Genomic DNA, 16,697 nt, shown 5'->3' with positions numbered 1-16,697 from the left:
AGGAGGTTCCAGTATGTTCAGGTGACCTTCAGGACCAATGAAGCTCCCTTGACTGGCCTGGAGGAGGAGGAGTTACAGGCCTCTCTAGAGGGGGGTTGGGAACCTTTTGTGTTCCTTTGTGTGAACAGATCTACACATGTGGAGTTGAAAATGGCAGCCAAGCATCAGGGCACTTCAACCAGAGATGTATTTTCCTCTGTGCTCAAGATTCTCCTCAGAGAGTGTTTTCCTCTGAAGCTTCAAGTCTGCAAGTACTAAAGTTGACTGACCCGTTATCCATCTCGTTTGGGACCTCACATGTATCTCTCTACAAGTAAGTCTTTGGGACAAATCTATATTTAAGAAGCCCATAGCTAGTCTGACAGAATTTGAGGGTCTCCTGCTGTTGACACTCCTATTTCCTCTCCTACATATGTGTACCCAGTTTGTTGAGGACTAAGCCATCTTTACCAGTATATACAAGTTTAACTCCCCAAGCGACCACTAATGAAACTATCCAAAGCATTCCTGCTCCAAGCTCCATCACCTGCTTGACTGGACACTCCTACAGGCATCACTGTATTGTATGTGAAGAATGACTCCATGTGTACATTTGTATTAACTTTTCCTGCTAGTAAAAGAGCAACGAGTACCCCCGAGACCTGGTTGTCGTCACTGTCAGGTACCATGTGGGGATGGGTAGTCGGGGACATCAAAAAGGAGGTTTTGTGCACACTTGGGGACCCAGGGACTCTCTACAAGCTGGCCACATCTGATATATTACCCATGATACCAGGCCTGGCTCTCCTGAGTGTTACAGATGTTCTTACGGTGCCTTGTTCTTGCCTGGGTGGACCTCTGTGACCTGGAGAGCTGTCACGTGCAGCGCCTTCTTCTGTATTTTCGGCAGCATTTTTTTGCAAGGTAATAATGCTCACACATTGCTGGCTAGGACACTCAGGGATCATTGGGTAATTTGTACACCACATTCTGTTTGTTACTCCTCTGGAGTCCTTCAGCGGCAGCTGGATGCTGTGGCGCAAGCATTTCATTCTTATTTCTCTAGACTCTACAACTTGTCCTCCCTGTCCTCCCCAACTCCCTGTCCTTTACTGATGGATGCTCTCAGCTTGCTGATTATTTTGCCATTTTTTTTTTTATATTATATTTTGATATTTTTCCATTTGCTGTGACTAACCCCTGATGTCCTAGCCTGCTGTCTCTAGGACTGGATGGCTTTGTGTATTACTATTACAAAGTCTCCCAGGGAGAATTGTTTGGTCACTTTCTGAAGCTTTTTTTTTTTTTTTTTTTTTTTTTCCTCTGCGGTTCTCCAATCCTCCTGAGTATGTTGCACTTCCTCCTTACATTGATTCTCAAAACAGGTGTAATCCCTGTGTGTAGTTGAAGGCAATGATGGGTTAACAGTTTGCAGACATTGTGCAGGGGGGATGAAAGCAACTGTGTTTATTTATCAAATCCTTGGAGGATGGGAGGGGCTGCTTTGCTACCAAGACCATGTGTCCGGTCAGTCTGCAGGATAGAGGAATCACAGGTGGAAGCAACTGGATGATCTCTTGATATCCCAGAGGCTGAAAGTAAGAAGAAAGAGGAGAAAAGGTTACTGGCTCTACAAGAGGATCTGCTGAAGAGACTGGGTGTTGATACCTTCCACAAAGTATGGAGGTGCCTCCCAGCTACACCTGAAGGTTCTTTCGGATGTAACTCTTTGGCAGCTGGTTTGGATGGGGTTAGTCCTGCTGGGACTGTAAGTGTCCCACCATTCTTTTTATTTAGACTGCATCCTATGATGCAGGATGCTGCTGACAGATGATTGTAAACAGTACTGGATTTTCTGCAGTGTTTAAAATCTTCTGCACTAAGGAATATGACTCTGCTAGGAATAAAGGAGCATTGTTAATTTCTGACATCCCTCATGTGCACCAATGAATGAAGATTTTCTTCGAACTGCAGCAACTGGGCTTGTAATAAGACAATATTAATGAGTTAATGAGTTTTGTGATTGTCATACACTGTCCTAGGGATTTGCCACAAAGAATTTGCATTTTCTAGATAGGTTTATTGCTTAAAGTACCCCCTGTTATTGATTTTGTGAATGTGATTGCATATTGTACTTCACTATTCTTTTGATTAAGTTCCATATAAAAGTTTCTTTGTTTATATCACAATCCTCTGGTGTGTTGGTGTGGGCGGGGCTTTCCCTTGTCAAGTTTTGGGCAGGGATCTGAAGAAAGGTGCTGTCAACCTGGAATATTACTGCCAAGGATGGGGGCAGTGTGCTAAGCAAGGTAGAATGGCAACTCATACTTACCTGAATGCCCTGCTACCTGGGGGTGTGGCCAAAGGGCTTTTTATATGGTTAAAGATCCCAAGAATTGTGCTAGCTGTTGTCCCATAGCCCTGTTAAATTCAGACTTGAAACTTTTGACCCAACTTTTGGCTAATGGGCTTAATGCTTTGCTTCCAATTCTTGTTGACAAGGACTAGGTGGTGTTTGTTTCCTGTTGGCAGGGCTGTGATAACATCAGAAGGCTCTGTGAAGTTAGAGGTGGTCAACCCTTATTCCACCCTGGTCCTCCTCCTGAGCCTGGGAGTAGAGAAGGACTTAGATGGCTTATATTGGTCATTTAGGCAGGTTCTATTGAGAGCATTTGGGTTTGTGGGCCCTTCTTTGCAGTGATTCAGGCTCTTTATTTTCTTCCTTTCGTGGTGGTTAAACTCCATCATGTGTACTTGCTCTCTTTCCCCATCTGTAATGGCACCAGGCAGGGCTGTTCTGTTTATTCCTTTTATCTTTGCTTTATGCATAGAAGCCTTGGCAGCTAAGATTTTGTGTGACCCTGATGTCAAGGGTATCAGAGTGTAATAGGGAATTGAAAGTCTCCCTCTGTGGCTGATGTGCTTTTCACTGTCATCTCTCCTCATACTACCCTTCCTAATCTATTGTGTCTGTTAGTGGCCTGTGTTCATGTTTTGACCTATACGGTAAAGCTCTTTTGTTTTGTGAGTGGATAGCCCTGTTAGATAGATGGCAGCCTTTTGGTAAATCAAATCATATCAAATTGGCTTTATTGGCATGTCTGAATAGATATTTTGCATTGGCAAAGCTAGTAAATGGGGGGGGGTGATTTGGGGTATAACAGTCCGTGGAGTCTCATCTTCCTCTTGTTTGGTGACAGCTGGACACGTATTGGGCAGCGATCTCCACAGTGGCCTCTTCTTCTCCCAGTAGGATGTAGAGTTTCCTCTTCTGGTCTGCAGATATGAAGTCTGGGATGTGGCAGAGAGTCTTTGGTAGTAGACGGCCCTCACAGCTGAGTGTTTGGTGCAGTGTAGCAGGAAGTGGGTCTGGTCTTCTAGGGCCCCCTGGTCACAGCGCTGGCACAGTCTGTTCTCCCGTGGCTTGTACGTCTGCCTGTATCGGCCCGTCTCCATCTTCAGGTTGTGGGCGCTCAGTCTGTGCCGGCTCAGGGTCTGTCTGTGCTTGGGGTGGCGTATTCTCTCCAGGTAGGTGGCCATGGTGTAGTCCCTTTGCAGTGACTGGTACACGGTGATTTTCTTGGAGTTATTTATTGCGTGTCTCCATTCCTCGATGTACCGCTCTTTGTCTCTCTCAATGACTCCTTTTATTTGAGCCTTGTTCAGGGCATGTTGGGTGTTTTGGCTTGGCAGATGGCTGATGCTTGGTTGGGTGGCATCAGGGTTTCTCAGGGCTCTGTGGCTCAGCCAGGCGTGGTGGTAAGAGCCAGGACTGCTGCCCTGTATGTGAGTCCAGAATGATAGCGCCCTCTTCTGCATGGTGAGCCATAGGGGGAGTCTGCCTAGCTCTGTCCTGCAGGCTATGTTGGAGTTGTTGCGATGGACATGGAGCAGGTATTTGCAGAACTCCAGGTGGAAGTTCTCTGTTGGGCTGGAATCCCACTTTGACTGGTCTGGGTAGGTGGCTTGGCCCCAAACCTCACTGCCATAGAGAAGGATCGGGGAGATGACAGCGTCAAATCTCTTCAGCCAGACCCTCACCGGTGGTTTGAGGTGATACAGTTGTCTTCTGATGGCGTAGAAGGTTCTGCAGGCTTTTGCTTTCAGGGTTTCTGTTGCTGCTTTGAAGCTTCCCGATTGGCTGAGCTCCAGCCCCAGGTAGGTGTAGCTGTTGGTTTTCTCCAGTGTGGAGCCGTTCAGTGTGAATTGTGGAGCGGAGGCTTTATTGTGGCCCTTTTTGTGAAATACCTTACCTTTGGTCTTCTTGTGGTTGATGGGTAGGGCCCATGTGGTGTTTTAATTTTTTTAGCACTGACAGGCTTTCTTAGGGGTTTTTCTCGGTGGGGCCAGGAGTAGGAGGTGGTCGGCGTATAGCAGGAACTTCACCTCCCGGTCGTTCAGGGTGAGGCCTCCAGGGCTGTAGCCAGTTCATTGATATAGATGTTGAAGAGCGTTGGGCTCAGGCTACAGCCTTGTCTGACCCCTCGGGCCTGTCGGAAGTATGCTGTCCTTTTCCCGTTCACCTTCACACTGCACTGGTTTCCGGTGTTGGAGCTCTTGATGATGTGATATGTTCTTCCTCCTATTCTCCTCTCTAGGAGTTTTAGGAGTAGGCCTGGGTACCATACTGAGTTGAATGACTTCTTAAAGTTTATGAAGCCGGCGAATATCTTGCCTCTTCTGGTGTTGTGGATGTGGGTCTTGATGAGGTTGTGCAGGGTGTAGATATGGTCTGTGGTGTGTTGGTTTGGCATGAACCATGCTTGGCTCTTGCTATCTTTTTTTTGGGTAGAATAGCGATGATCAAGATGGTTTTCTTCCTGAAGTTCTTGTATTATTTTGTAACTTTGTGGTTGTTGTCTCTTGGATAGATCTGTGGGACTTAAAGAAAGCTATGTTCCAGTTCATTTTGTAGCCTGTGCATCACTGTATCCTTGCTTTGTTATGCTGGTGGGGTGGGGGGGTGTGCGTTTGGCTTTCTCATATTTCTTGCATTATTACTGGTCAGTTCCTTTGTGGTGCATTCCCATTTTGGGCTGCTATAATGGCATATACTAAGTGGGGTGAGATAGTGAAACTTTGTCTGGTGTGTTTGTGTTCCATTGTGTTGGCTTTTTGTTCCTTTTCCTCATATCTGCTTGTCCCTATTATTTTTACTTGGTCTATTTAGTCTGTGTGCGGTGTTAAGTTTTCTCTCATGTCCCCATGCACCTCAATGGTATCTATACTGTGTAATCTCCATCTCCCAGATAGTCAGATTTGTTCTATGGTCAGGGTGTGGTTTAAGGTGGGTCTATTTTGGACAGTTGACATGGTTCACCCTGTGTCGTTGGCTCTCAGACCTTTAACCTTTGTTACAGGCCATTTGAAGTTCCTGCCTACTGAGTTTTTCCACCTCTCCCAGGTGGTGCACTTTGTCCACTCCCCATATGGGTTCCCTAAGATTTCCCTCCTCCTGTCTTGTGACAAGGTTTGTTGTGCAGGTACATCTATCAGGGGGCTTAACTCTTGAACGTATCGGCTGCTTGTCTTCCTGGTGTCTGGTTCCCTTGTTGTTGATTGATTGTTCTATGTTTGGATAGGAGGAGGCAGCTGGTAAATGTATTGTCCTGGGATAGTGGCGCATTGTGTGGTTTTGTACTCTGAGGTGATTTCAGTATGTGGCCTTGTGGGAGGCTCAGTATGAAGTGATGGTGTGTTGGTACCACACTGCCTAGTGTTATTCATGCTTTGCATGTGGTGATTCTCTTGTTGGTTTGGTGTTGTGGTATTGTGGAAGGCACTTGTATCATATTTTTTGTAATTGTCTTCTTATCTTGGGCTTCTGGAGAGAGGTGAAGTCTGTGATGGTATTGTGTGTCTATCTATCTATCTATCTATCTATCTATCTATGTCTTTTCTGAGCCTTCCTTCTATACATCTATGTAGATGTCCATGTTTTTCTTGTCCTTTTGCAGTGCAGTGAAGACTTTCCTTGCTAGACATTGGAGGAGTGTGAATTTTCCTTTTGGTGTAGAGTTTTTGGCTTGAATTATGGGTGTGAGGAGTCTTGACTAAGAGATGGCTTACCTTAATAATCCTGTGGATGTCTTCTTCTGATCAGGACCACCTTGGACACATATGACACTTTTTGATGTCTTTGATTCTTGATTCTCTAGTTTCTTTCTCTCATCTTTGTTATTTCCTTTTGTTTTTGGCCTTTTTTTTTGTTTTTATTAAATGCCTTTGTTTATTTGGGGTCAGGGTAGTTAGTTTGTCTTCTTCCTCTTTGTTGTTTTCTCTATGTTATAATGTGTTTACAACTTGCAAGAAAAACTTGGGTTCTAAAATGAAAATAGCTTGCTTGAGTTTATTTATAGTTGTAATTCTTGTGCGCCATAAGTGCATTTATGACTGTGTGAGCTTCAGAGCTGAAATCTGTTTATGAAACTTTATTGTCATATACATTGGAGAGGTTACACACAGTGTCTAAAATATACACACAAGCAGACAGACATAATAGTAATAGACTGACTGACACAGTGGGGTAGAGGGCCCTGCCCAGGAGGGCTTACAATCTATGAGGGAAGGGGGGGGGGGGGGGTAGAGACAGAAGGTTATGGGGTGATTGTGTTTGTAATGAAAGGGAATTGTTAATAGTGTTAAAGGAAGAGAAGGGGTGCAGGAGGAGAACGGAGGGGTCATGTTTGGCTTTGGTAGTTAGTGTTATCATAGACTTTGATGTGGCTAATTGTAGTGGAGTGATGGGGTGGGAAGTGTGATGGAAGTTTGTTAATGAGTATGATGGGTGAGGTCTAGGTGTGTAGTTTTTGGTGGCTGTTTTTGTGTGTATTTAGAGGTGTATGGGAGTGGTGAGATGGGGCCATAGTTGTGTGAAGTGGACAGGTTGAGGGATGTTTTTGTAAGTATAAGTTATGTGGTGGTGTGTGTGTTGGTGGGTGGAAAGGATGTTTGAATTTGGAGTAGGTTGTAGAGATGGGGTAAAGAAGAGTTGATTTTGTGGATGTGTTGTGTGTGGGTTGGGTGAAGTGTATAGGAGTTGAGGTTGGATTGAGTAATGTTTTAGTAATGTTCTGTTAGTGCATGGTTGAGAAAGTCTTAAAAGATGAATAGGCAAGAATGACTGGAAGTAGGGAGAGGCATGGTATAGTGGAAGTGGGAGAGTGTGTGTTTAGTGTTAGTGCTTGTTGAAGGAAGTTGTACGTTGAGAGGAGTTGTTGTGATGTGTATGTTGTATTTGTGATGTGTGTGAATATGTGCTGAATGTGTAGTATTCGAGTCAAAGTGTATTTGCGTAGCAACTTTACCTTGTGTTGTGTTAGCTGTTTGTCGTGTGGCCTTTCCCTTCTGTCCTCTTCTGTTCCAATTCTGGCCTAATTCTGGCCTCACACTTTAAACGTTGCACTTCAAAGGCTTGCACTGACCAAGGTCTGGACTGACCTTAGGACTTCGATTTATACTAGTGGAAGGCAAGGACAGGAAATTGGAAACAGGTGTGAAAATGGGAGGAGCTACAAAACCAACCAATGGCAAAACAGCCAATTACTAGGTCAGGAACTAGGGAGGAGCACCTCATTATTAACCCATTAAGATACCACTTCAATAAAGTCACACCCACACAATACCACAACTTATTAAAACAAAATTAGACACAAAGATTACAAACCAAACCCAAAACAACATTACAATACTACAGGAACCTCATCCACTTATCATATACCACAAACTCCCAGCCTCCTTCCTTTTATAAACAATAACTCTACTTAAATTTTCCACAATCCAAAGATTACTTATAAGACAAACTACTACCCATGAGGAGCACCCACAAGAACAAATTAAATATCCATACAAAGAAAATGATGTCAAAGATTTTTTGGAAGGACAACGAAGATTCACAACAAGGATCACTTGTCAATAATTTCACCATTCTAATAACATTCTCCTTTGCTTAAACAAATGACAACCACTAGAGATAGATAAAAGCCCCATAAACAAATACCCTTTACCCTGTAAACAAAACTCAATAAACATCTCACCCTCCCCTTACCACAATCACTAGAGCACCTGACACCACCACCTGAGCCCGGACCTCCTACACACAAATAGAAATCATCAAAAACACTACAACCACAACAACATTGCCACAATCTTCAACTCCATTGACATCCCCAACACAGTACATACATACAGCAATCCAACAAAAAAGGCTAACAAAACCAGAATCTCCACTGCAAAGACACTATGTACCCTATGAATACAGCAGCCCTGGTGACAACAAAGCACAGAATACAGACAGGCTCCTCTAAGCTAACACAAATACACAACATTACACCAAATCACATGACTGATACAAAAAAGCTAATACCATTTACTGCTACCACTTTAACCCCAAACTACTCTACAAAACACCAACACATTGACCACTGTACAAAAAATGACCAACACAATCCATGTATGTATGAAAACGCTAAACTCTCCTACACCTGGAAAATACAAGCCAAGGTTACCACTAAGACCAGGGAAGTCCATATCCATGTGCCAACCTACACTTGGTCAGCACCCACCTGACCATTTAGACCTACATATATCTGGTTTGATCCTCTAACCGCATGCAACCCCTACAGTGTATTCTCAAACAAATCACACTGCCAAGTCTAGCAATGGACCATTTGTGCCTTCTTCCACTCCCCTCATAGACACCATTGTGAAAACCGCCAATGTTCTGCTGACATACTTAGGACACAAAGACAATGTGCACATACAGCTGATAAGTAGTCTAACCTGCACCAACAATCTAAACCACCATATAGAGATTTCTCTACATACATTAGATTAGGTATATATACTACAATACTATTCCGACTCCAAATAGAATATAACAAAAACCCATTAAGAATAATAGATCTTGTGGCTCAGTCAGTACAGCATGACCTAATCACACTAAATGGATGAAATAAATCACTACCAAAAAAAAATTAGACAATAAAAGTTGGCTGAGGACATCACCTTACTACTCCAAAGTTTGCCAAATATTAAAGCCACAGCACACAAGTCTCCCTAAAGATAATGTAAAAAGATTTGACATTCTATTTCACAACCTGTTATAAGTCTATAAGGAGCTGACCTTAAGTCAGCTAGTCTTTGTACAAGGTCAATCATTCCCCCCACTTACACTTTCTCATCATAATTATTACTCATTTCAGCTATTACTTACCACTATATTTTTTGGCCCAGACACTTGCCTCCATATTCTTTTCATTTCCTCTCAAACTATTCCAGATGAAGATGTTCAACCACCAATCCATATAAATCTGCCACAGAACATAATGCCACACTCCAGCACTACCTATAAGAACTTCTGGGATACAGACATTTCTTACACAAACAATCAAAGTGCAATCAAACAATCAGACGTCACTTTCCTCTTAGAGTTTTGGAGTTCAAGCACAACCCAGACATCTCAGAAAAACTGCTCAGTATTAACCTTTAGCTTTATCTCCTACAAATCCACCTTGTCCATAAATACTAAACAATAGAGGAGCTTTCCCCATGTACAAACACTATTTTATTATGGAATTCATAAGACACAATTACTGGATCTAACCCACAGAATAGTGTTTGAAGGCAGATTTTGTCGAAAACTATCAACCAAATCCACAAAACCCACCCAACTGCCAACTTTGCCTTCAATGACTGTTATGGAAGATTTACAAACATATTTCTACCAAATAACACACAGAGCCAAATAGAAACTACAAATAAATTAACAAAATACAGACACAACTCACAAGGGAATCGACAGAAAATAGAGGCAAATCAAGCCACATTCACTTAATTAATAAAGTAGAGCAAACCCCCCCCCCCCCCCCCCAAAGAAAGACGATAAAGAATCAACAATCAAAAACAAGAACTAACTCGACAACAAAATCCAAACAGAAGCATCAGCCAGTGTACAGAGCGGTGCAGACTCAACAACAAAACCTTCCACACCAGTCTGTACCTAACAAACAACTCATTTACAAGAGCAATGATTCACTCACAGGAATGGCTGCTAACAAGACTTCTACTGAAGGGAAGAGGAGTTATCTCCAAGTCCAAGCAATAATTAGTTTACACGTAACCAAAATCCAACAAGCTAACTTACAAAATGACAGAGGAACCGAGCTCAACTCGAAACGTTACCATCTAAGAAATCAAAGCCATACGATACTCCACAAGCCAAGCCAATTGATCAAAATCCCCCCTCCAATAGAGGGAAAATCAACAACAACTCAAAAAGCTATGGAGCAATGATCCCACTTCAACACATAGACACTGATACAAAGAAGAAGAAATACATGAAAACATCGGCTGTATCCAAGCCAGGAGGAAAATACCACCTGACGATAACCTTATAAGTCATCCCTATCGGAAAGGCGCACACAACAAAAGTACAAAGTACACTGAAAGTATTCTGCCATTCACCAGCAAACCAGACCTTGTCAAGATCTCTTTCCAAAAAATCAAGAGAATGTGTCCTCTGGAAAAAAGACCAAGAGTCAATGGAGGATTCTATTGATCTGAGTTCACTCCATAAAATCACAATCTTAAACAAAACAAGAACATTAGAGTTACACTGTAACATGAAAGAATTACGTATGCGCAGACAATGTCACAATTGGATACATTTGTAAAAGTCATGTTTGCTCACTCCAAATTCCAAAGACAAATAGAGAGAATCCCACAGCCTACCATCATAACACATATACAATACATTGCATAAACCTTTAGCAAGCCAGCTCTCCAGACTCAAAGACAGAATCTAAAACATCACAAGTTGAAGCACAAACCTACCCAACAATCCCAGCCAAACCCAAATGGACAATTCTCCATACCGCCATAGAATACTTACTCAAAGACCAACAAGAATAACCATTACAATTAAACCAAAAGAAAGCCAAGAGAACAGCTCAGATTTCTCTGACAGATTTTTCGGTGTACATCAAGGAGAGATCCCCTTCCCTACACAAGTCCTCCACCAACAAAGACCCCAAGGTGTCAGTAGGCTATCTCTAAATATCAGGAACTCAACTCAAAATTCCACCAAACTGCTGGACCTGGTTGGAATCACACAGGATGGAGTTTTGCTGCCTGACTAAATACATTTCAGAAATAGCCCATTAACTTTCTACAAAGACAAATTGGAAACAGCAATAGGCAGGGTGCAAAAGAGACATCAAAGACAAAGGAAGGAGAAGCATCTTAAAAGCTGCGATTCGAACCAATGAACTCCAACTTACCCCTTTCTTGTGCTGAGTCAGAAATTACGAAGATGAAAAAAACCCTTTAAAAAAGTTGTCAGTTACAAACAAAATCAAAGGAGTACATAAAATAGTCAGAAGTAAATAAGATTTGACCAAAAGATCTTTATCTGTTCAGATTGGGTCAACCATTAGCCATTATCCACCAGTAGACTGATGTTTTAGCTGAGCCTGTGCACAGGGTTGCTGCTGTATTAGACAGAATACACGTCTTCCTAGACAATCCCTATACGGATATGTTCCTCTACTGCCCTACGGCAACATTTTGTCCTACCGTTAGGGTACACGCTTTGGACTTGTTGCACTAACATTGACTTAGTTATTGAGAGACTGCCCGAGATTCACAAGTAACTTACTGTCCACATCTGAGTTTACTTCACTTGTTTTCTGAGATACCATATTGATAAGATCTATAAACTGCCTAGACTTAGCCCACTGACTATAACCAAGCCCTCATGCTCCTCACCTTCACATTGGTCAAAGACCATGACCGTAGAGAAGCCGCACTCAAGAGTCTGATGACCAAAGCCAAAACCAAAGGTTCCATTACTTCACATCCTCATTCACCTAAACCTCATGTCACATAAATCAATACTGTAAACCTTTTTATTTTTCTAATGCAGATGACACAACTCACTGGGAACGTGACAACACGCTCAAGAGACCAAAAGTACTAACCTTCTCATTGCCATACCCTTTGGTCGATGAGGAGATAGCAGCTCATGTGTCGCTAAGCATGGTGGCTGCTGCCGATATTACCCGAGAACAAATGACTACAATTGTCCAGATTGCTGTGACGCTTGTTCGCCAAATGGGCCCATGTGATAGTTTTCAATCCACAAAAGTAACAACAAGAAATGATCCCATTCCCTGGTTTGAGTCGGAACCGCACCGTTAACCGTTTCATTCTATCTTACGGGGCACCGTTGTGGATCTCCAAGCTTTGATGGCCTTTGCTAAACTTCTACCGCCACATGATTCTTCTCAGCGACATATAGTGATCACAAGGGACAGTAACAAAGTGGCCACAATGGATTGAAGTCAAGAACCGGACTGGCGCTCCATAAAACGACTCTTCCAGACACCAATAAAAACTACTACATTGCCATCAGTGGGACCAGGTATCGCATCATACAGGTCACCTTCAATAAATACACTTCTCCAGCACTATAGTATTGCTACCAACAAGGTCATGAGGCAGGGACATGACTATAGGGGGTCAGAAAAGTAGTAGCGCTCAGACCCTGATACTGGAAGAGCCCTTCCGCAACTATAAAGGCAGTAGGATTACGAGTGACATCACTTGCAGGGTTCAATTGTAGTGGCTCACAACAAGTTTGTATTGGGGTGTCCCACTGCCCTCTGCCCAATCTGCTGGATGAAAATAACTACAACTGCCACAAAACATGAACATTACACTGCACCCAATACAACCGATGGCTTCTCTATATAACCCCATATATATGCTAGGGCCTCCAACTGAGAGTCAGGACTGCTGGGAAACTCCTTCGTCCTTAAGCAGAAGATTACATAACACGTTTCTTATGTTTTCTTACTTACATCTTGAGGAGAAGATTTAGGTCAGGTTTTAATGGTTTGCAAACTTTTGGAACACTACAGTTGGGTATTACCATATATACTAGAGTATAAGACTCATTTTTCTGCACAGTTCTTGTGCGTAAAAAGTAGAGATGAGCGAACACTAAAATGTTCGAGGTTCGAAATTCGATTCGAACAGCCGCTCAATGTTCGTGTGTTCGAACGGGTTTCGAACCCCATTATAGTCTATGGGGAACATATACTCGTTAAGGGGGAAACCCAAATCCGTGTCTGGAGGGTCACCAAGTCCACTATGACACCCCAGGAAATGATGCCAACACCTCTGGAATGACACTGGGACAGCAGGGGAAGCATGTCTGGGGGCATCTAACACACCAAAGACCCTCTATTACCCCAACATCACAGCCTAACAACTACACACTTTCCACATTCAAAAAAACCTCTATCAAAGTGGGAAAATACCTGGAAACCTTCTTTACTCCCCAAATGGATGGACACAAACCCCAATTTAAGCTCAACAAACAGTAACAACCACCCCTTTAAATCACGTTCCCCATGACAACCACAAATGGAATAGGCAATGGGAATTCCAAAAGCCCTCACCCTTAACTGTCATTTTGAGTGTGTGTGTGTGTGTGTGTGTGTGTGATGTGGTAAGACCTTCCAAAATTCACTTTTCTAGCCCTTAACATGAGCCCTTCCAAACAAAGTTACATGACCTTAAGCTGAGCTACCAGCAGAGATTGAGGCCCTTGGCATGAGTAGAGCCTTGCACCAGCAGTGTTTTTGGCACTTAGGGTGAGTTGAGCCTTGTACCAGCGTGTGTCCCTTAACATCAGGCGGGCCCTAAGTTCTGCGCTTTGCACAAAAGTTCCACATTAACTAGGCTGAATGGTACAAAGATTAGTAGGCCCGAGAACCAGGAACAGGTCTTGCAATGGCTGTCGGATAACGCTTAAAGCACATTGTCCACCAGCCAGTCAGCCTCTACCTCCTCTTACCCAACAGTCTTGTCCTCCTTCCACCCAAAATTCCCAATCTTCTCAGAACAATAACCCCAACTGTCCCTGCTCCCCAGAGCTGTTCTCCCTTCCTTTGACTGTACCGCAACCTGCCCCTCCATTTCGCGATTCCACGGACCTAACAGACGAGTATCTGTGTCCAGATGCTCAAACACTAGAGTCTCCTCCATTCCATCTCCGGTCGATTTGGTGGCGGATGACCAGCAACCCACCCTCATCGACGACGATGAGACGCAGTTGCTGTCAGGGCAGCCAGTTGACATGCGCATTGTGCAGGAGGAGGAGGCGAGACAGGAGTTGGAAGAGGAGGTGGTGGACGACGAGGACACCGACCCCACCTGGACAAGGCGGATGTCAAGCTGGGAAAGTAGTGTGGATGTTGAGGCGGGTGCAGCACCAAAAAGGGTAGCTAGAGGCAGAGACATGTCCAGAGGCAGAGGTCAGCTGCTTTGCCGAAGCCAGGCCAGACCCGGAATGTCCGAAGATGTTCCCTTTTGTACCCAGCCCAGAAAAACTCCCCCATCGAGGGCACGTTTCTTGAAGGTGTAGAGTTTTTTCAAGGAATGCGCCGAGGACAGATATAGTGTCGTCTACACAATTTGCCTCTCGAAATCGAGTAGGGGCCCTGAGAAGAGCAACCTGTCCACCACTTCAATGCACCGTCATTTGGAATCCAAGCAATGGAATCAGTGGCAGGCAGCAACGGCAGGACAAACGTCGCCCGCCGTTCATGCCACTGCCTCTGCTCACAGTGCTGGCGATGCACTCCAGAGGACGAGCCAGGACATCACTTCATCTGCCTCCGCCACTTTGTTGACTTCTCCCTCATCCTCCCCTGTTTCTGTCTTATCTCCTTCTCCTGCACCATCAAAGGCACCATCAGGCGCTTCTTTACAACAACCCACCATCTCTCAGACATTGGAGCGCCGGCAGAAATACACCGCTAACCACCCACCCACGCAAGCCTAGAACGCCAACATCGCTAAACTGCTGGCCCAGGAGAGGTTGGCGTTCCGGCTTGTTGAAACTCCCGCCTTCCCGGACCTGATGGCAACTGTGGCACCTCACTATGCCGTCCCTAGCCGTCTCAACTTCTCCCGGTGTGGCGTCCCCGCCTTGCACCAGCACGTGTCACTCAACATCAGGTGGGCCCTTAGTTCCGCGCTTTGCTGCAAGGTCCACTTGACCACCGACACTTGGACAAACGCCTGTGGTCAGGGATGCTGCAGTGCTTATCTTTAATGACAGGCAGGGTGAATGTGGTGGAGTCTGTTCCCCGGGTGCAAACTGGGGTGGCCTATCTCCTCTCCCAGGCCAAAATTCATGGCAGGAGTAGACTGAAACCCTACGACGCTGCAACCTCCACCACAGCTACTAGCGGCAAACGCTAAAACACTGGTGTGGGGAGACGTCAGCAGGCGGTGCTGAAGCTCATCAGCTTGGGGGACAGACGGCACAGTGCCTCCGAGGTCAGGGATGCCATCCTGGCTGAGATGGCATTTTTTTTTCCCTGCTACACCTGGGGCCTGGCATTTTTGCGCCTGTGATAATGGCTGAAACCTGGTAGCAGATCTGGAGCTTGCCAGACTCAAACACGGTCCACGCATGGCCCACGTTTTCCAACTTGTTGGTGCCATGTTTCTTTGAAACCTACACCATTGTGCCTGATATACAGGTCAAAGTGGGGCCATTTTCGTAAGTGAGAACTAGCCTCTGCTAGGCAGAAAACATTCAGAGCACACTCCTCTCATCTTCGCACCGTTGGCTGGCGGAGGAAGACGAGGGGGTTGGAGTGGCATCTGATGTCCCTATCCCACACGAGGCTAGAGGGTGCACTTCAGTGCATCCCATTGCTTCACCACAAATGGTGTGAAGGGGAGTGGAAAATGGAGGAAATGGAGAGTGACCCTTACAGTTGGGGCCAGCAAAGGCATGCCAAGTAACACACTGGCACACATGGCTGACTTCATCTTGGGTTGCTTTTCAACACATATTTCACATCATGAAGAACAAATAATACTGGATTTTTTCAAGCCTCGAACCCCGGTCTAGGTCTAATGTCTGTTCCTTTCTTATATTAGGGGAGAGGGAAAAAAAAATTACTTCAGTGATACGTTTAGCGTACATAGACTGACTATTAATGTGTATCCCACTTAGTGTTGTTAGGGTTACACACCGTCACAACCTGGCTAAAGCTTCTATAGCTGTTAATAAAGTCAACATAACTTTACGGTATCCAAAAAGACAGCTGGTACCGACAGAGAGCAAGACAAATGTCACCCAAAGCTGTGAGCTCTGAACACCCACAGTGACTTTGGCGTCATCATCATTATAAGGGAGCGGGTGGTAATAAATAACTTGGCAGTGCCTAAAACCCAAAAAGCTTATACAACTATATTTACATTAAGATACACAAATGAAACTTTTCAGTAGCATGTCATGAGACAAGCTGATAAGCTCTTCCTTTGTGCAGTGCTATTTGAAAGTTAAACGCTGCCTTTATTTTAATTCTGGAGAAGGTGCAGACATTAGATTTAGAACATGTTGTCTTCATTGTCCAAATCCTCTATATAGGTAACGTGTTTTTCGGGCCGAGCTGTCTGGGAACGAGCTGGTGCAGCACTGACAACCTGGGTGAATATGGCAAGAGCCTGAGATGTAGGGTGAATGAATCCCCAAATTATTTGTGGAATTCCCAGTGAGACAATGGCACTGTATACCAGTATTAAAAATTGTGGGTGCACATAACCCCCATATATTCTTTGAATTCCCAGTCAGACAATGGCACTGTATACCAGTAGTAAAAATTGTGGGTGCACATAACCCCCATATATTC

This window comes from Leptodactylus fuscus, chromosome 10 (genome assembly GCF_031893055.1).
Source record: "Leptodactylus fuscus isolate aLepFus1 chromosome 10, aLepFus1.hap2, whole genome shotgun sequence".
NCBI lineage: Eukaryota > Metazoa > Chordata > Amphibia > Anura > Leptodactylidae > Leptodactylus > Leptodactylus fuscus.
This window is presented reverse-complemented; position numbering follows the sequence as displayed.